Source organism: Musca domestica, unplaced genomic scaffold (assembly GCF_030504385.1).
Source record: "Musca domestica strain aabys unplaced genomic scaffold, Musca_domestica.polishedcontigs.V.1.1 189, whole genome shotgun sequence".
NCBI classification, from domain to species: Eukaryota; Metazoa; Arthropoda; class Insecta; order Diptera; family Muscidae; genus Musca; species Musca domestica.
Window position 1 is genome coordinate 449,715 of NW_026712244.1, and position 22,173 is coordinate 471,887.

General features: G+C 30.9%; 1 protein-coding gene across 1 annotated transcript in view; it reads right to left on the reverse strand.

The window, feature by feature from the left end:
* The window catches only part of LOC101897391 (frizzled-2), an 87,965-nt gene extending 66,029 nt beyond the window's left edge, over positions 1-21,936 (reverse strand). The window contains exon 1 of the mRNA XM_059121100.1: positions 20,766-21,936. The gene's annotated coding sequence lies outside the window, so the exon portion shown is untranslated. The remainder of the gene's footprint in view (positions 1-20,765) is intronic.
* Positions 21,937-22,173: the final 237 nt, after the last annotated feature.

A 22,173-nucleotide genomic window follows, 5' to 3' on the forward strand; every position in this document is an offset into this window, starting at 1 on the left:
GCATTCTGGGACTAAAAAATTAAAATAAAATTTTATTTCGAAAAAAAAAAAAATTATAAATCAACGCGAGTCATTTACAATTTGGAGGAGATTTTTAAGGTTGCTGGTGGCAAAATAATTTTAAGGAAATATTTTCATATTTTGGGGTCCAGAATATTTACAAAGAAATTTCTAAAAATTTCTAGAGACGTCAGGGGATTAAAAATTTTCGGAAATTTGTTTCATAGGCCTTCGGGCCTTCATAATACTTTTTTTGAAGCATTTTTAGTGAGCCTCTGGTGTCTATAAAATTTGGAAAAAAAAATCCTAAGCATCCTGGGACTATTAAAGTTAAATGAAAATTTTTTGGAAAAAAAATTTAAAAACCTACTCGGGTCCTTTAAAATTTGGAGAAGATTTTAAAGGTTGTTGGTGGCAAAATAATTTTACGGAAATTTTTTCTAATCTTGGATTCCAGAATATTTTGCAGAAACATTTCTTAAGACGTCAGTGGATTTAAAAATTTTCGAAAATCTGTTTCATAGACCTTCGGACCCAGAAAATGCTTTAGAAAAAATCTCCAAGGCCTCAAGGGCCTATATATGTAAAAAAGAGTAGTGAAATAACTGACTGACTGGCTGACCGAAAATCAAAGCCCAGACGAAACGGCTGACGCGAGAATCTTGAAATTCGTAACAAAAAGGTTACGGAAATTACTAAAATGTACTAAAAATTGAATACTTCGCATTGGGCAAACGGAATGAGCTACAATTATGAAATTTGAGATGAGAGTCACTGATGGAGTACAGGATCGATGTAGCAAAGGGTTTTTGGAAATTCAAAATTTTAGTCTTAAAATTTATACCAAAAAGGTTACGGAAAGTACTAAAATGTACTAAAATTTTATTTTACCTTGTACTGGACAAGCGGAATGAGCTACAATTCTGAAATTTGGAATGAGAGTCACTAATGGAGAGCAGGATAGATGAACCAAAGATTTTTTGAAAATTCGAAATTTAAGCCTACGAAAAGTTCTAAAATGGTACTAAGCATCTAAAATTTGGGAAAAAGAGATGAAAAAAAAAACAAAAATCTCCAAAATTGAAAATTTATTTCGCTTGAAGGACCAAATGTCAATAAAAGAGAATTTTTATTTTGAATTTATTTCCTAGCCATTTTGGCTCTGGGTCTTTTTTCGGGTATTAACCTAAAAACCTTAATAGCAATTGGACTAATGGCCAATGGCTTGATTTTAAAAGCCCGCATTTTTAAAAAAACTATTCATGAGTCGAAAACATAAAAATCCATTAGGTTTGAACATGGAAACAAACTAAAAATTGCAAAAAAGAAGAAGAACTAAGCTGTAGACAGCGATGATGGTGTCAGGGTGATCATTTTTCATATTTTATAAACAAATATCAGAGGGCAATGGAAAAACACAAAAATCTGTTAAACCACAACTTTGAAAAAAAAATTAAAAAAAAAAAAAAACTATTTCAAACATTAACCAAAGAAAAAAAAATCAATCACAACAAATCACTTGAAAGATATTTAAATAAATAAAAAACAACAACAATGTGAAACCGAAAAAAACGTAGTTAACTGAAATGCCGATAATCACCCAAAAAAAAAAAATCATTTTATTTTCAAAGCTCTGCTCACGTGTGACTTTCTTAATGACGTTATGTGTTTGTTTGGGTTATAATAATGAAGTTTTATGCTTGTCTTTTAACAAGCCTGCGCGTCGCCGCCACAGATACACGCTTGACATGGTCTAGCTAAATTGTCTCGTCTACGGTTTTTTTCGGTTATTTTTGTGAGTCGTTGGCTTGTTGTTTGTTGTCGTTTTTAGCTGTTGTTTGGTTAATTTGTTTTCTTGCTTAATTATCATCGCCATCACCAGTGTCGGACAACACCGAATAAATTTTCGGTGTTGTTTTTTTTTCTGTCGAAAATTTGAAAGTAAATGAGCCATATAAATACAAATAGCCTTTACACAGAGGGAACATGTAAAAGACAAAGGGGAAAATAAAAAAATAAAAATTTCCAATCAATGAAAATAATTTAAAAATATGTGGACCCCACGTTGGGCGCCAAGTTGGATTATTTTTTGGAAATAAATTTAAAAATAGAGATAAAGAAAAGAATTTGGTCAAAGGATGAAATATTTCGTACCTAAAATAATCGCAACAGAGGATGACGTATGTTAAAAATTACTTTTGGAAAAATAGCAAATGGCGCCCAATGCGGGGCATATTATTATTTCATTTATAATTTTTGAAATTATAATTTTTATTGACAGATATCATGTGGTGGCATAAATAAACCGTCTTTAAATATTTTACGGGTTTTAGAGGCTTTATTTAATAAATAATTATGGCGCCCAGCGTGGGGTCCAGAAGAAAGTAAAAACTTTTTCAAAAATTTAGTTTTTTTTTGGTATCTTGTGGCTCTTGGTTGATGCCTAAAAATAAAATATTTTATGAATTTTTTTTATTTTCTTTTTAGCAGAGAATACTTTCTTGTGGTCTCCACGTTGGGCGCCAATTTGGATTATTTTTTGAAATAAAGTTATTCATGAAGTAAAAAAAGAACCTGGGCAAATATTTCGTGTTAAAAATAATCCTTGATGAGAGGACAAGGAATATAAAAAGTAAAAATAGCAACTGGCGCCCAACGTGGGACCTGTTATTATTTCATTTAACATTTTTTGAAACATAATTTTTATCAAAAGATTCCATATCTAGGAAAAAACTGCCCGCTACATATATTTCTCGGATTTAAGAGGCTTTATTTCCAAAATAATCCAAATTGGCGCCCAATGTGGGGTTCACATAAAAGTATTAACTGTTTCAAAAATACTTAGTGGCTCTTGGTTGATGTCTTAAAATAAAAATAAAATATTTTGTCCAATAAATGAAAAATATTTTATTTTTCAAGAGAGATTGCTTTCTTGAGGTCTCCACATTCGGCGCCAATTTGGATTATTTTTTGGAAATAATATTATTAGAGAAAGAACCTGGTTAAAGTTAAAAAAGAACCTGGTTAAAGGAGCTAATATTTCGTGCTTAAAAATAATCAATGAAGAGAGGACAAGGAATAGAAAAAGGTTAAAAGATAGCAAATGGCGCCCAATTCGGGACATTTTCTCAGTCTTCTTTCATTTATTTTATTTATTAATTTTTTTTTTCAAAAATTTAATTGCCAGGTTCCATGTGAGGCATTAAATAGTCTGCCTTGAAAAATTTCCCGGATTTTAGAGGTTTTATTTCCGAAAAATCGAAATCGGCGCCCAATGCGGGTTTACAACTCTCTGAACAATTCGGAATTAATATAAAATATTCTGAGGCACTATGCCGCCCAACGTGGTTCCATAAAAGGTAGCTGTAGAATTTAAAAAATTTTAAAAAATATTTTTTAATCATTAAATATTTTTTATTCCATTATTTGTAACACTTATGTGGCGCCCAACGTGGGCCAATACTCGATTACAACTCTCTGTAAAATTTATCCTTAAAATTGCCTTTAAAATGAATTTCCATGACGTAATATTTTAACATGTTAACTTCTAATCGGCAAAAATTTCAAAATGGCGCCCAAAGTGGGACCCCTTTTTTATCGGTCTATTTTATTTATTATTAGTTTTAAGAAAATAAAAAAACATCCAAAATGAAATAATGTTTTAAACCAAACACCCCACAAACTCAATATCTCCCACACCCTTCGAACTTCTTCTCCCCTTCCCCCTCTCTCAATACCTTCTCGATTTGAATTTCTTCACCAACAGAAAACAAACCTTTTTGCTAAGAAACGTCCCAAAAATAAATCATCCATAACTGGTCGGTCTTGTGATGGCTGTGATGATTGATGAATTACAATCAGTATCTCCATCAGCCAAACATACCTGCAAAGAGGTAACCAAACATGGAACACAAAAACAACAGCAACAACAAAAAATTAATCAAAATTCATAAAAGCATTTATGGTCGTAGTCGCTGTCGTCGTCGTCGTCCTCATCGTCATCGTTAACGTGGCTGTGTTCTGTTCTGTTTTAGGCCTCGTTTACAGCTTTTTAAAATGTCTTTAACATGACTTGGTTATCTCCTCAAAGGTGGGGACACCTTCGAACACACGCTCGCCAGCCAGCCAGCCCGGTCATATCTATAAATGTCCGAAACGAACAGAACAAAAAATGAAGTAGTTAAATAAAACCGATAAGGCTCATTTGGTGTTGTGGCGAAAAGGGAGCGGAATGTGGACAACCTGTTCCTGGTGCTGTTTAAATATTACAAAACAGGCGACTAGCCTAGGGAGCTAATGATGAATTAATCAAGGCAAAGAAATGTTTGACAGCAACAACAGCAGCAGGAAATCAATTTAATAATGGTTGGGAGTTGAAAGGAATAAAAAATATTGAATTTAAGTTGGAGAGCAAAAAAAATGTTCACAAAGAAGGGTAAAATTTGTAAAAAGGATTAAATGAAAAATTAAATGGTTGTTGTGTTGAGATGAAGAATCAAAGAATTTAACAGCTATTCAAATCCAGATACCAAAAAAAGAAAAAATTTCCAGTTAATTCCAATTTTCCGATCGAAAACCCCCAATTTTTGAACTATATTTTATAGGTAACAAATACTGAATATTTTCAAAGCTCCACCACTTTTGCTGTCCTTTTAAAAAATATTTTTATAAAAATTTAAGGACTTCTGATGGCAAAAAACAAATATTTTAACATAATTCAATACCTCTGAAGACCTTCAAAAAAAAAAAAAAACGACTTTTTTAATCAACTTCAGAAAACGTTTTTTTTTTAAATCTGTGACTTTTGGTAACTCTCACAAAATATTTAAAAAACCCACGATTTCCGATGGAACTCAAAAATTGTCTTAAAAAATATTTTTTAAAAATTGCGGACTTTTGATAACGTTCAAAAGATATTTTTAAAAAAAATCCACAACGAGTGGATGCTTCCAAACAAAAAAAATATTTAAAAAATCCACAACGACTGAAGGCCTCTAAAAATATTTTTAAAAAATCCACAACGTCTGAAGGCCTCTAAAAATATTTTTATTAACCTTCAAAAAGATATTTTATAAAAATCCACGACTTCTGGTAGCCTTCAAAAAGATATTTTTTAAAAAAATCCACGACTTCTGGTAACCTTCAAAAAGATATTTTCTAAAAAATCCACGACTTCTGGTAATCTTCAAAAAATATTGTTTAAAAAAATCCACGACTTCTGGTAATCTTCAAAAAATATTGTTTAAAAAATCCACGACTTCCGGTAATTTTCAAAAATTCCACGACTCCTGGTAATCTTCAAAAAGATATTTTTTAAAAAAATCCACGACTTGTGGCAACCTTCAAACAATATTTTTAAAAAAATCCACAGTGTCTGGTAATTCCAAAAAAAAAAACATTTTTAAAAAATCCACGAGATCTTATGGCTTTCAAAAAATATTTTTAAAAAAATCCACAACGTCTGAAGGCGTTCAAAAAAATATTTCTAAAAATTTCACGACAATAAAAAATATTTTTTAAAAATCTAATCTTATTTTTTTTTAATCCACGACTTCTGGTAACTTTCAAAACATATTTTTAACAATTCCACGACTTCTTGTAATCTTCTAAAATATTTATAAAAAAATCCACGACATCTGGTAACCTTCAAAAATTTATTTTAAAAAATCCACGACTCCTGGTAATCTTCAAAAAATATTTTTAAAAAATCCACGACTTCTGGTAACCCTCAAAATATTTTTTATAAATCCACGACTTCTAGAGTAACCTTCAAAATATTTTTTTAAAAAATCCACGACTTCTGGTAACCTTCAGAAAATATTTTTAAAAAATCCACAACGCCTGAAAAATAAATGAAAAATATTTTTAAAAAATCCACGACGCCTGCAGGCGTTCAAAAAAATTCACGACTTCTGGCAATCTTTACAAAATAGTTTTAAAAAATCTACAAAATCTGAAGGCTTTCAAAAAATATTGTTAAAACATCCACAACGTGTGGAGGCCTCCAAAAACATTTTAAAAAATCCACGACCTCTAAGAAACATTTTTAAAAAATCCACAACCTTTAAGAAACATTTTTAAAAAATCCACGACTCTGTTAACCTTGAAAAAATATATTTTAAAAAATTCTCAACGTCTGAATGACATTTAAAAAATATTGTTTAAAAAATCCACCACGGGTGGAGGCCTCCAAAAAGTATTTTTAAAAAATCCACGACTTTTGGTAGTTATCAAAAAAATATTTTTTAAAAATTCACAACGAGTGGAGGCCTTCAAAAAATATTTTTAAAAGGTCCACGACTTCCGGTAATTTTCAAAAAATTTTTTTAAAAGGTCCAAATCTTCAAAAAATATTTTTAAAAAATCCACGACTTCTGGTAACCTTAAAAAAATATTTTTTTTAAAAAATACAAAATATCCTAAAAATCATAAATTCTAGATTTTTATTAAAAATGACTTAAACGATATTTTCAATTTTTTTTTTGGAAAACCTTGAACCATGAGTTGTACAACATTAAAATTGCGCTCCTTGGCAAATGGCATTTGGTTTTCTTTAATTTTGTTTTGGTTTTGCAATTCGGTGACTTTTTTATTTTTATATGGCGGGCGAACACATGCTGGGCTTTTTGGAATGTTGTTCGCAAAAAAGGGAAATAAAAAACCAACAACAAAGAGTATATCTTCACCACAGGTAACCGAAAATGAAACAGGGACTTGGTCAGCCAACTAGCCTGCCAGGGCATATGCAAAGCAAGCCAACAAGCCAAAAATTAAACATTCGATTGTGAATGGTGTTTGGTTCTGTCATTTGGAATCCATGTTGCAATTCTTTGTTGTCCGTTTTCTGATGCCAGTTTGACTTTTTATTTCGAACTCCCGCTGTTTTCTTCTGGTACGTCCTCCTCGTTTCGCTTTATTTTTTTGATAATTCCTATTATGAAAACAGGTGATCTGTAGAGGTTTGCCCTTTTTGGGGTTATTTCTTGTTTTCTTACCTGCTGATGTGCCGCTACGTGTGTGTGTGTGTGTTTCAATTTTTATGTTCATTCTTCTCCTCTTTATCTCCTTTATATTCGATTTTATTTTGATTTTAACTATAGTTCTGCTTGTTTTGTCTCATATCTTAACTTTTCAATCGGGTTTTTATGTTTTAACTTGAAAATCAAACCATAAATTATGTCTCTGTTTTTTTTTTTTTTGAAATAGGGGCTGGCTTGTTTAACTGTTTGTCATTTTTTGTTTTCTAAAGAAACGAACCGTTGTCATTAAGGTGACAATACGCCTTTTGATTTTGGTGAACACCCCGAAAAAGGAGGAGAATTATTTTTGAGACATTTTTTTGTTAAGAAAAAAAAAAATAAATAAATAAATAAAAATTTGTATTTAATTTTATGGCTGACGGGAGGTTGGGATTCATCGGAGAGGAGGGGGAGGGGCTATTTTGAGAAATCTCTATGAAAGATTCATAATTTGTAATTATACAGAAACAAATTAGGAGTAATTAAACCAAGTTTTACACGAGCCCCACGATGGACGCCAATTTGTATTAATTTTTGATGAGAATATTTCTCAAGGAATCCCTGGAACCCCTTAAGTGTTATAAAAACCCTGATTATTACGCCCTATGTGGCCTTTTAATCAACAAAAATATTAAAAGAGTACAAAAATCGAAAGGCCTTCGCTTTGGGCGCCACTTGCGAATACCACTTACTAAAGAAATCACAAGATGACCACAGAAAATTTTCAGCAATACAAATTTAATATTTTATATTGAATTTAAAAATCACATTTCATTAAAACCCTAAGAAACAAATAAATATTTAAAAAATTAAAAAAAAAATCAAAATTGCGTTGAACCCAATTTGGGCGCCATTTATGATCATTTTATAATTTAAAGATGGAAAAAAATCACAGAAAATTAGTGAGCATCTCAAATATGATATATTTAATTTTATAAAGCCACACATGGGGCAAACGATTTCAAACAATTGTGAATAGGCCGGCCACTCATTGGGCGCCACTTTTTCTTTATTTTATATTTAATAAATATTATATTTATTGAGTTGGTATGTTCAAACATTCTCAGCTATCTCTAGTTATCCTGATATGTAGAAGCCTTCAAATAATAAAAATATTTACCAAGAAAAAATAGCTGGGCCGCACTTTGGGCGCCATTTTCAGATTATTTTTTCATTTTTATTTTTTTTTTCGGATTATTATTTCAGATTATTTTAAAAATGGTCTTTCGGAGATCGATCAGGATTACCATCGCTCCTTTTCTATTAATTTCTTTTTCATTCTTCTTCAAAATTCCTTAAATATTTTCACAATTTAAAAATGCACTTATCACTTCACTATTTGTTACTGACACCCCCTCTAAAACATGTTTTCGATTTAATTGTCAGCCAGCCAGCTGGCCAATCCCATTAGCATTACACAAGTTATTAACGTAACGTAAATGTCAATTTAGTTGACTTTGAACTATTGAGTAAATCTGTCTGGTCCCCTCTTCCGCGATATTCCGCACCCATAATTGATAAAAAAAACACACTTACGTTGTTTTCAACCTACATTCCTCATTTAAATGGCTGTGATTTTGAAAAAAATCTTAAACATTTTATTTTAGATGCAGGTTAATATTGAAGATAAAATAATTTGTTTGCTGTAGGTTGTAATATTTTAAGATAAATTAATTAATAGGTAAAACAGTGGAACCCCCGTTTTTATGGAGTGGATGGGATGACTTGGGAAAAATTAGGCTCAGAGGAAATCGTCACTTCAGAAGATTCAGAGGAAATCGCTTGAGAGGGGCTTGAGAGGAAATATCTTGTGGCTGTTTTGCCTGCAAATAATTCTCTCCAGAATGGCGCCCAATTGTTCTCTGTTCTATGTCAACTCGCTTTGTCTAATGAAAATATTAACACAAGTGCTCTATTCCAACTGAGCTGTTTGTTATCAACTTTTTGCAATAATTGAAACGCAACAACAATTGCAAATACAAAAATAGATAGAGTATTTTTATATGATTTATGAGTTTTAAAATTGAAAATCAAATAAACGCGCAGCCCCCTTTTTTAAATGGAATTCATTGTGGGCAAAAATAAACAGAACGAAAGTGAAAATGAAAGTTGATATAAATAAATATTTACAAAATTTTTAACCTAAAAATGAGTTCCAAGAATATAAAATTATAAAATTATTGAAAATTCATAAAATGGTCAAGTCGAAGGACCAAAAATGAAATAGAATTTATTTTGCTTTCGAATGAAAATAAGAAAAAAAATGAAAATGGATTTAAAGAAGAGAACATTTAAAAACTTTTTATAAAAACGTATTTTGAATTGAATTTACAAAAATATAAAATTAGAAAATTGGTACAAATACAAAAAAAAATTGACATCGAAGGACAAAAAATGAAACTAAATGCATTTCGAGCCAAAAAAAAAAACACAAATAAATGAGAAAATTAAATAAATAAATATATAAAAACTTTTTATAAAGTCGTATTTTGAATTGGATTTTTAAAAATACAAAATTAAGAAATTGTTAAAAATCCTAAAAAATGTCACATCAAAGGACCAAAAATGAAATTGAATGCCTGGTGAATTAAATTAAAAATTAAACTCAATTAAATGAGAAAATTAAATCAATGATTATTTCCAAATTTTTTATAAAAGCGTATTTTTGAATATATTTTCCAAAATACAAAATGATAAAATTTTTAAAAATCCAAAAAAATGTCACATCGAAGGACCAAAAAATAAATTGAATGCCTGGTGAGCCAAAAAAAGCACACACACAATTAAATGAGAAAATAATAAATTAAATAAATGGATATTTGAAAACTTTTTATTAAAACGTGTATTGAAAAGATTTCAAAGAATACAAAATTATAAAATTTTTAAAAATTCAAAGTATAAGACATTGAAGGACCAAAACTTAAACTGAATGCTTGGTCAGCGAAAAAATAAGAAAAACACAATTAAACGTGAAAATAATAAATTAAATAAATAGATGTTTGAAAACTCTTTATAAAAACGTATTTTAAATAGGATTATCAAAATTATAAAATTGTTGAAAATCCTAAAAAATGTCACATTGAAGGACCAAAAATTAAACTAAATGCTTGATCAGCAAAAAAAAAAAACACACACACAGTTACATGAGAAAATGAAAAGTAAAAAAAAAATAATATTTGCAAACTTTTTACAAAGACGTATTTTGAATTGGATTTTGAGAAATACAAAATTAAGAAATTGTTAAAAATCCTAAAAAAGTGTCACATCGAAGGACCTAAAATGAAATTGAATGCCTGGTGAGCAAAAAAAAAAACACAATTAAACACAATTAAATGAGAAATTAAAAAAATAAAAAAATAATACTTGAATTTTTTTTTATAAAGGCGTATTTCGAATTGGGTTTTCAAAAATACAAAATTATAAAATTGTTAAAAATCCAAAAAAATGTCACATCGAAGGACCAAAAATTATTGTGTCAAAGAAAATCAAAATAAAAGGGAAATTAATGTTTAAGTTAATTTATATTTTCTATATTTCAATAAAGACCGATTATAAAATCCATTGCCAGAAATACAAAATTTTCAAATTGTTGAAAATCAAAAAAAAAAAAAAAAAAAATGTTACATCGAAGGACCAAAAATATAAAAAAATAAACAGAGGCTTCCAAAAACAAATCAAAATACAACAACAACATTTTTAACGTATTTGGGTGTATGAACAATAAATTTTTAAGAATTGCTAGCAATGAATTCATAAAATATTTTGTGATTTTTTATCACGGCCGCACGTTTGGCGCCATTTTTTAAATATATATACTTTTTACTTCAACGTAACAAAATTTAAATTAAATATAAATGGCTTATATTTACCGAAGACAAAAGGATTCTTAAAATGTTCAAATGCTTTAGGACCAGCACATATGCTCGAAGGACCAATATACATACCTGAAAAAAAATAAAAGAAAAAAATAAATAATTAAGTATAAATTAATACATAAGAAAATATATAAATAAAACTACTAAAATATTATAATTACTGCCTAAATCGTTTGTGAAAATTTTTCATAAATTTAAAAAAAATGTAACGAAAAATCCTATAGCAGCACCCATTGAAGGACCAAATATAAAAATGTAAATGAGAAATCCCTGGAGACATATGGTGCTAAAAAGACTTTATAGATGGTAATGGTAAATACATTTTTAAAATTTCAAAATTGTATGCCTACAATATATTACACATATTTAATGTTTTGTCGTAACCCCACGTTGGGCGCCATTTTTGATTGCGAAATAATTGTTGTTTTTAATATCACTTAAAACACGATAACAATATTTCCTGATTGATATATTCTAGAAACTAAAAATATTGCAATGAGATGGGGGCTGTAAGACCAACATGTGGCTCGAAGGACCAACATTAAAATTAGATTAAAACAAATAACAAGAAACTAAAATAAAACGTTTATTGCAAGTTTATCTTAAAAATTTAAATGGGTTTATTCTTATAAAAATTATTGCAAAAATACAAAACTAAAAAATTGTCAAAAATCCCAAAACGAGACTCATCGAAGGACCAAAAAAAAAATTAATAAAGACGAGGGAGCCTTACAAGTAAATATTTTTATTAATCCGGACATTTGGAGTCGATCTAGCGATGTCCGCCTGTCTGGCTGGCTGATGCGTCCAAACTTGATACATCGTAATATTTTTGTCAAACTTAGATTGAGTTCGGAGATTGGCAATATCGATCCACTCCTTCTGGTACCTCCCCCAAAAAATCTCAAAATTTTCAAAGAAAATAATTAACTGCACAGAAGGAGAAAATTTAATCCAATATTGCTCCAAGGTCCGATACGAAATTGATAATATTGGCCCATGCCTTCGGAGCCTACTCCATAGAGGGTCAACAATTTCAATAATCATAATAGAAGTCAAAATATATTTAAATATTTGAATATTGACTGAGGGTATACATCTATCGGCAAAACCGACTGATACTTTTTAACTTGTTTTTTTTTTTTTTTAATTTTAATATTTTAAATTATTTCAATAATTTTTTTTTAATTTTTTTTACAACTAAATTTCCCCATGGCCGTCCATAACCATCAAAGATGTTTGACGGATTTTTTTTTGCCTATCAATTGTCATCCCAGAGACTTAACATTTCAAATACGTAATACCCTGATTCCCCTTAAATAGCATCTAATTGATAATTATTTTTGTTTTTCGATTTTCGAGTGAAATTTTGCCTGGTTGTCATTTCACAATAATTCAATTTGTCATGTCACCGTTTTAATATCGATTTTTTTGTTGTTTTTATTTTCAGTTTTTTTTTTTGGTATTTTATAAAAAAAAAAACTAACAAAAAAAATTATGTGTGTTAACACTATCATATTAACCTAAATCTGGTTTACCAAAAAAACCCTATCGGAAAAAATCGACTTTTATGCGGTTAATAATTTATGAGAGGGGGGGGGGGGGGCAAATCGATATTATTTTTTTATATTTTTTCAGGGGTTTTCAATAGATTCTCTAACAGTTGTTTGCGGCATTTGCGCTACCATAACTGTCACTACTGCCGCTGCTGCTTCTGATTGTGATTTGTTTGTTTTGTAGATAGACGAGCAACCAGCCAGCCTGCCTGTCAGCCGTTTGCCGTATCTTCAAATTCTTCAAATTTTGTTATCATTTTGACATTTGTTTTTTGGTAAAGAACAACAAAAACAATGAAAATTTTACCAATATCGTTTTCTATACCCTTTTTCACTTTCTCTCTCCTCTCTCTCTCTCTCTCTCTCTCTCTATCTTTCCGCTACAAATTGTTCAATAATTTGTTGTGAGATATGAGTTGCTGGTTGTTGCTGTTGTTGTGATATACTTGTCAAAATCGAAGAAAAAAAATTATTTATGATTAGCCTGTCTACCTAGCGTTTACCTTATTGCCTACCTTCCTACCAGCCAGCCAACCAAACAATCATAAAATAGTCGAAACTGGTGGAATGATTGCAATGTTTGTTATCAATATTTTCGGTATTTTTTATTTTACGACAGACGCTTGGAGTTCTCAACTAAATGTAGAAATTTTGAAAAATTTTGAAACTATGAAATATGCGATGCAAAGTTCAATTTAAATATCGAAGAAAATGGCGCCCAATATGGGGAAGCACAGCAAACAAGAGTTTTCAATTTAAATTTTTGGTGCCCAATAAAAACCCCTTAGGCATGTCCTTTAAGTAAATACAGCTGGCGCCCAATGTGGGGCCAGTATCAAAGGTTGCAATTATTCAACGGTAACACCGAAATTTGATCAGGTTTGAAAAAAAAAATAATTCTTTAAAAAAAAAAACAAGTTACAAAGTATCAGTCGGTTTTTATCGACAGATGTATACCCTCAGCCAACGTGCAATTATTTAAATATTATTCGACTTCTGTTATGATTATTCAAATTTTTGACCCTAAAAATCTGGAAAATAAAAAAATAAAATCTTGACCTTTTGTGGGGTAGGTACCAGAAGAAATGACCCGATCTCTACCATCTTTACAAAAGATCTTGTGTTGGTGGAAATATTGAGATGTACCAAGTCTCAATGGAATCGGATGTTAATTTCGTAATTTATGGCTTAATGAATATTCAAAATTTTGACCCTTTGTGGGGAAGGTACCAGAAGGAGTGGACCGATATAGCCCATCTTCACAGCAGATCTTGTGTTAGTGGAAATAATCAGATGTGTGAAATATGAAAAGAGACGGATGCTTATTACTAGGGTTTTATGATCGTTTCGGTTATTCAGAACTTTGACCCTTTGTGGGGGAGGTACCAGAAGGAAGGGTCCGATATAGTCCATCTTCACAGCAGATCTTGTGTTAGTAGAAATAATGGAATTTGTGAAATATAAAGAGAACCAGATGCTTATTTCCGATTTTGTAATAGTTTTGGTTATTCAAAATTATGAACCTTTGTGCGGGAGGTACCAGAAGGAAGGGTCCGATCTCTACCATTTTTATAATAGACCTTGTGTTGATAAAAATATTGCGATGTGTGTAATTTGAAGACAATCGGACACTTACATCACATTTTATAAGAGTTATAATTTTTCAAAATTTTGACCCTTTGTGGGGGAGGTACCAGAAAGAGTGAAGCGAAAATGTCCACTTTCACACCTGATCTAGCACTGATGCAAATATTAGGATTTGCAAAGTTCGAGTAAAATCGGATTATCCTTACTCTTTCTGTGCAGTTAAATATTTTCTTCGAAAATTTCGACATTTTATGGGGGAGGTACCAGAAGGAGTGGACCGATATAGCCCATCTTCACAGCAGATCTTGTGTTAGTGGGAATAATGGGATGTGTGAAAAATAGAGAGAACCCGACGCTTATTTCGGATTTTATAAACGTTTTGGTTATTCAAAACTTTGACCCTTTGTGGGGGAGGTACCAGAAGGAAGGGTCCGATCTCCACCATCTTTATAACAGACCTTGTGTTGATGGAAATATTGAGATGTACCAAATCTCAATGGAATCGGATGTTAATATATCGCGTTTTATGAGCTTCATGGATATTCAAAATTTTGACCCTTTGTGGGGGAGGTACCAGAAGGAGTAGACCGATATATACCATCTTCATAGCAGACCTTGGGTTAATAAAAATATTGTGATAGGTGTAATTTGAAGACAATCGGACACTTACATCACATTTTATAAGAGTTATAATTTTTCAAAATTTTGACCCTTTGTGGGGGAGGTACCAGAAAGAGTGAAGCGAAAATGTCCATTTTCACACCTGATCTAGCACTGATGCAAATATTAGGATTTGCAAAGTTCGAGTAAAATCGGATTATCCTTACTCTTTCTGTGTAGTTAAATATTTTCTTCGAAAATTTCGACATTTTATGGGGGAGGTACCAGAAGGAGTGGACCGATATAGCCCATCTTCACAACAGATCTTGTGTTAATAGAAATAATGGAATTTGTGAAATATGAAGAGAACTGGATGCTTTTTTACGGATTTCATGATAGTTTTGGTTTTTCAAAACTTTGACCCTTTGTGGGGGAGGTGCCAGAAGGAATGGTCCGATCTCCACCATCTTTATAACAGACCTTGTGTTTATGGAAATATTGAGATGTACCAAGTCTCAATGGAGTCGGATGTTAATATCACGTTTTATGAGCTTCATGGATATTCAAAATTTAGACCCTTTGTGGGGGAGGTACCAGAAGGAGTGGACTGATATATCCCATCTTCATAGCAGACCCTGGGTTAATAAAAATATTGTGATAGGTGTAATTTGAAGACAATTGGACCCCTACATCACATTTTATAAGAGTTATAATTATTCAAAATTTTGACCCTTTGTGGGGGAGTTTCTGGTACCTCCGATATTGTCCACCTGACCTAGCACTTATGCCGCACCTGACCTAGCACTTATGCAAATATTAGGATTTGCAAAGTTGAAGCAAAATTCGATTATCCCTTCTCTTTCTGTGCAGCAAAACATGTTATTTCAAAATCTCCACCTTTTGTGGGGGAGGTATCAGACGGAGTGGATCGATATTGCCCATCTCCAAACTCGATCTAAGTTTGATAATAATATTACAATGTACCAAGTTTTGTCCAAATCGGATACTCTCTTCGCGCGCATAAGCCAGACGGAAGGGCGGACGTCGCTAGATCGACTCAAAAAGGCCTGAAACGGATAAGGTAAAAAGGACCTATTTTTTAAAATCTTTATTTCGATTAGGGCGGATAAGGTACAAAGGACCTATTTTCTAAAATCTTTATTTCGATTAGGGCACGTTTTGGCCGAGGATATAAAAAATGTGATCATCTCATTTTTAAATTGGACACCTCCCTGTTCTTCTTCTTTCCCCCATTTCTTGGTCACTTCTCCGATTTCCCAATTTCCAATGATTTATAGATGATCACAGTTGAAATTTGATCTAGACATTAAATAATTCTTGGTATTTCATTAATTCTCGGTTTTTTGTGGAGCAAAGAATTCGAAATGTTTAAAAAGTTTCTTGTTACCTTGGCCGTAACAGAACAGCAAAACAGGGGAGAGAGATACGAAAAATAACAAAAACATTGGTAACAAGAAAACCTGTTAAAAACAAAGTCTATTTTTTCCTCAAAAAAAAAAAAAAACAAAAACAGAAAAAAAACATTGTTGCCCAAGACAAGAAAAAGGTGTCACGTTACGCATAATTTATGTGTACCACAAACAATCCATAATTTTTATTTTTCCCTGGTCGTATGCTGGTGTTGATGGCCACGAAGATCCAAAGCCTGGAAACACACACACACTCATACATACCCGTATGTGGTGTTGAAGCCTGCTATGGTTTTGATCTAGTTTGGCCTAGTGATGATTCTTGTTCTTATTCTACAAAAAAAAAAAAAAAAAGACATGCAACATGTATGTTACCCTTTTTCCAACTCTAACTTTTCTCGTTGCCAAACATCTGTGCTTGAGGCGATTTTATGCCTTGTCTTGAGACAGAGTGCGCGCAAGGTTTTGATTAAAGACCTGTGTAATTCAAACCTTTGTAAAAGGAATGCTAGATTTATTTTTATTTGAAACTAGTTAACATCCCCATCGTCTTCTTCTTTTTCATGTTAGAATTATGATAATGATCTGTCAAGTGATACGGAGGAGAGGAGGAAAGGGATAACAAGCAACAAGATCTTTTGACAAGATAAATTAAATCAAACACACACTCTCTTAAAAACAAATGACATTTTTTTTTTTGGTTTCTTGGAATCGAATAACAACAGTTGTTCTTTTTTGTTATGGAAAAATATGCAGGTAAATGTTAATGAGAAAGGGGGACAGGTTGGGATACATATGGAAAACTTATTGGATAGTATCTGGTCTCTGGGATCGATATTGAACATTTAAGGCACAACAAATAACGAAATTATAGCATTTCGCAAAAAACCTCCCGCAAGTGGCGCCCAACGTGGGGTTGTAAACAATAAATTTTGAATATATTTTTAAGAAAATGTACTATTTAATTGAAAAGATTTTCAACTGAGTAATTCTACGTCTGTGAATAAATTTTTGACAATTTAACGCCTAAAATATATTTTTTTGGAAATTTTCCAAATGCCATTAAATTCATTTGAAATATTTTCATCTGAGTATTTCTACTGCTTTAAATAATTTTTTGTGAATTCAAAGTCTAAAAATTTAATTATAGGCATTTTTTCAAATGGCGCCCAACGTGAAAAATTTAATTTTTTTTTGTCCATTGAAAATTAAATTCATTTGAAAATATTTTCAGCTAAGAATTTCTACTGCTTTAACAATTTATTTGGCAATTCAAAGTCAAAAATTCAATTATAGGCAAATTTTTCCAAATGGCGCCCAAGGTGAAATATTTAATTATTTGTCCATTCAAAATTAAATTCATTTGAAATATTTTCATTTGAGTATTTCAACTGCTTTAATAATTTTTTTGGCAATTCAAAGTCGAAAATTCAATTCAAAGTCAAAAATTCAATTATAGACAAATTTTCCCAAATGGCGCCCAACGTGAAAAATTAAAATTTTTTGTCAATTCAAAATTAAATTAATTTGAAAATGTTTTCAACTGAGTATTTCAGCTGTTTAAACAATTTTTTTTTGGCAATTCAAAGTCAAAAATTCAATTATAGGGACATTTTTCCAAATGGCGCCCAACGTGAAAATGTTAACTTTTTGTCCAATCGAAATTAAATTTATTTGAAAATGTTTTCAACTGAGTATTTCTACTGCTTTAACAATTTTTTTGGCAATACAAAGTCAAAAATGCCATTACCAGCAATTTTTTTCAAATGGCGCCCAACGTGAAATTTTCAATTTTATCGTTTTCAATGTAGTAACTTTAAAAATACATTTCTTTGATTTGGAAATGTTACAATTAAAAGCTTAAAATATATATTTTTATGCACATTTTTGTAAAATGGCACCCAACGTGAAAAATTAAAATGTTTTGTCCATTCAAAATTAAATTAATTTGATATGTTTTCAACAGAGTATTTCTACTACTTCAACAATATGCAATTATATGCTAAATTTTCCCAAATGGCTCCCAACGTGAAAAATTTAATTTTTTACCTATTCAATATATTAACTTTGAAAATCCGCTTCTTTGAATTTTAATTGGAAATGTTGCAATTAAAAGCCATTTTGAGCATTTTTCCCAAATGGCGCCCAATGTGAAGAATTTTTTTTTTGTCCATTCAAAATTAAATTCATTTGAAAATATTTTCAACTGAGTATTTCTACAGATTTATTTTTTTTTTTTTGCAATTCAAAGTCAAAAATTCTATTATAAGCAATTTTTTTTTAAATGGCGCCCAACGTGAAATTTTCAATTTTTAGCTATTTCAATGTAGTAACTTTGAGAATTCGATTCTTTGACTTTTTATTGGAAATGTAGAAATTAAGAGTTTAAAACATGTTTTTTTTTTAGCAAATTTTCCCAAATGGCGCTCAACGTGAAAATTTTAATTTTTTTCTCCATTCAGAATTAAATCCTGAATGAAATATTTTCAACTGAGTATTTCACAGCTCTAAGAATTTATTTGGCAATTCAAAGTAAGAAATGAACGTTTTTTCCAATGGCGGTCAACGTAAGTAATTTTTTTTTTTCAAATGGCGCCCAACGTGAAAATTTTATTTTTTTTTTATCCATTCAGAATTAAATAATCATTTTTTTTGTCCAATCAAAAATAAATTTTATATTCCACAGAAAATGTTTTCAACTCAAGTGGCGGCCAACCGAAGGCATATCAATATCATACGATTCAAAGTCCATGACCTTTTTACTCTATGCCTTTAAAATATAACGTTTCAAAGTGGCGCCCAATAAGCCAAATGTTCAAATCACTCAAATTTGGTAGAGAACACTACAATGATATATCGTTTCAACATTATTACGCTACTACCTATGAAACCCCCCCCCCCCCCACTTTAGCGGAATATTTTATCCCGATATTACTCATATCCTGGCATATTTCAAAGTAGCGCCCAACCAGGAAAATTTTCAATTAATTCCAATTGGCAGTCAAATTCTATGAAAGTATTTATTTCTCATCGCAAACTCCCAACGCCCAACGAGGAGCCAATTTTATTTTCGTAGATTTTGGCTGCGATTTTTATATCTTTCAATATCTAGGATTTCAATGAATTTGCAGTTTTTCGTTGACTTTCCTACTCGAAAATATAAAATTTTGAAATCAATTCCAAAGTTTTGGGACCCTCAAATAAAGTTTCCGAATTTTTTTAAATCAAAATTTGTTGAGAAATTTTTTTTCTGATTTAAAAATGGAAAGAAAACATGGGAAGATTCCAGATTTTCCTGACAAAAACTTAATTATAACCGTTTTTGTTGAACTTTCAACCGCATTTTAAGGTGGCGCCTAATGAGATACAATTACATTTTCCATGATTTTAAGGGAAAGTATTTTCATAACTTCTTGAAGTATTTAGAATTTTGAATAACATTTTCAAGTTTTTAATAAAAATAAAAATTTTAATGTGTTTTCTGTTGAATTTGAATGTGGCGCCCAACGAGGGACAATTTTATTTTCAAAGAATTTTGGTGGGATTTTCATAATTTCTATCAGAATCCATAATTTTGAATAACATTTTTATGTTTTTTAATAAAACTAACCACTTTTATGGTGTTTTCTGTCACATTTGAATACGGCGCCCAACGAGGGGCAATTTTTTTTTCAAAGAATTTCGGTAGGAATTTCATTATTTCTGTCAATATACATTATTTTGAATAGGACTTTCAAGTTTTTAATAAAAATAACTGTTTTTGTGGAATTTTGTGACGCATTTGAAATGGCGCCCAACGTGGGGCAATTTTCAAAGAATTTTGGTGGGATTTTCATAGTTTCTGTCAGTGTCCATAATTTTGAATAAAATTTTCAAGTTTTTAATAAAACTAAACATTTTTATGACGTTTTCTGTCACATTTGAATATGGCGCCCAACGAGGGGCAATTTAATTTTCAAGGAATTTTGGTGGGATTTTCGTTATTTCTGTCAGTGTCCATAATTTTGAATAAAATTTTAAAGTTTTTAATAAAAACACCTATTTTTGTGGAGTTTTCAGAGGCATTTTAATGTGGCGCCCAACGAAGGGCAATTTAATTTTCAAAGAATTTTCAATATTTCTGTCAGTATCCATAATTTTAATTAACATTCTCAAGTTTGTAATAAAAATACCTATTTTTGTGGAGTTTTCTGTTGCATTTTAAAGTGGCGTCCAACGAGGGGCAATGATATTTTTGTAGATTTTTAATGGGATTTCCTTAGTTTATTACAGAAAATAGAAAATTGAACAACATTTCCAGGTTTTCAATAAAATTATTAAAGTGGCGCCCAACGAGGAGCAATTTTTTCCCAAGATTTGGAAGAGTTCTTCATAACTTTGGGCAGCATTCAGAATTTTGAATAATACATTAAAATTTTTTAATTAAAATACCTATTTTTTGTGGAGTTTCCCCTCGTCTCTAAGGTGGCGCCCAACGAGGGGCAATTTAATTTTTGTGGTTTTGTGTGGGATTTTTCGCAATATTTTATGGTATTCAAAAATTTGTACAAAATTTTTCAAATTTTTTCGAATTAAAAATATCTAATTTTCAAATAAAATTCTAAAATTTTGGGTCACCCAAACAATTTTTTCTATCCTTTCAAAGATTTTTTTTATTTTTTTTTTTGATTTTTTTTTTAGATTTTCTTTACAACATACCTTTCAGTTTCAATATAATCCAAATATACTTGTGCGTTGTGCAGTTAATCCCAAGTGAAAAGAATGAAAAAAAAAAACAAATATTTCGGCTGCTTTACTTTTGATGAAGAAGAAGATGGATGAAATTTCGAAATATTTCCGATGTAGATGTTAGTTTTCGATTTTTTTTTGTCAAATTTGGCACACGACGTGGTCTTTTGTCAACATTCTTGAGATTTTTTCAAACTGATTCTGTGATTGAAACAAAACACAAAAAAAATCTCAGAAGTTGAGGAACTTGTAGAAAAATTGTGCGAAATAGAAAAAATGGCACTGGGTTTTGAATTTTTATTTATTTTTTTGTTAAATTTCTTTAAACAATTTTCGTAGAAGGTGTTTTGGGTTCAAGGAATTTGCCCTTATTTGCCGTAACATAATTTTTTTTGTTTTGTATTTTTTACGATTTTTTTGTTTCATCCAATTGATAAGACGGTTTCACGTTTTTTTTTCGCTTAATTATTGTTTTGATGTTTTTTTTTTGTTTTTTTATTTTATTGGCTCTGGCAAATAAATCAACAAAACGGTGTGGAGAGGGCACAAAAAGCGTAAAAAATAAAACTTGTTTTTGTTGTTGTTACTTTTGGTATAATTTCTTTCCAATTTTGGTATCACATAAACTCCAGCATAATGATTGCTGGCCGTTTGGAGACCGACCGACCGACAGACAGACCGACCACAAACAATGGAATCGTGTCAACTATGGCTAGAACAACAACAATAACGACAATGCCTTGCACAGAGCGAGCGGCAAAGGCAAAACATGAAAAACACACCACCAAAAAAATATATATTTTTCTTCTTCTTCTTCGTTTACGGATTGTACAACAACAATGGGAATTATTTTTTGTTTCTTTAATTTTTTGTTTTTTTTTTTGTATTCAGGAATCACAGAAAGAATTTGATTTATTTTTAAATTTTTTTTCTTTTTTATTTAATAAATTTTCCCCACTTTTTCTTCACTGGGTCCGTTTTTCTTTCCCCCCAAAAAATTAGATGTTTTTAGGAATATTTTCTTGTATAACGTAACGTACATCCAGAAAAAATATTGTTTTTTCCATTCGGTTTTTTTGCCATCCGTTTAACACCACCATACGACACGATCGCTCTTTAGAAACTGAACTAAATTAGACAAGACTACGGCTGACTGCCTGGCTGGCTGGCGGCAAGGCATTCCACCAACAACACGCACACACACGGCAAAACAATACTCACAAATCAATTCGATTTGGGAGAAACAAACAATAAATTCTCCCCTTTTTAAAGGAAATTCTCTTGCTCTCCCTCTCAGTAATACTTACGCTCATTCTCTCTCTCTCTCACAGAAAATGTATCTGTATCTGAACCAAATAAGAAATATATAACCCAGCCG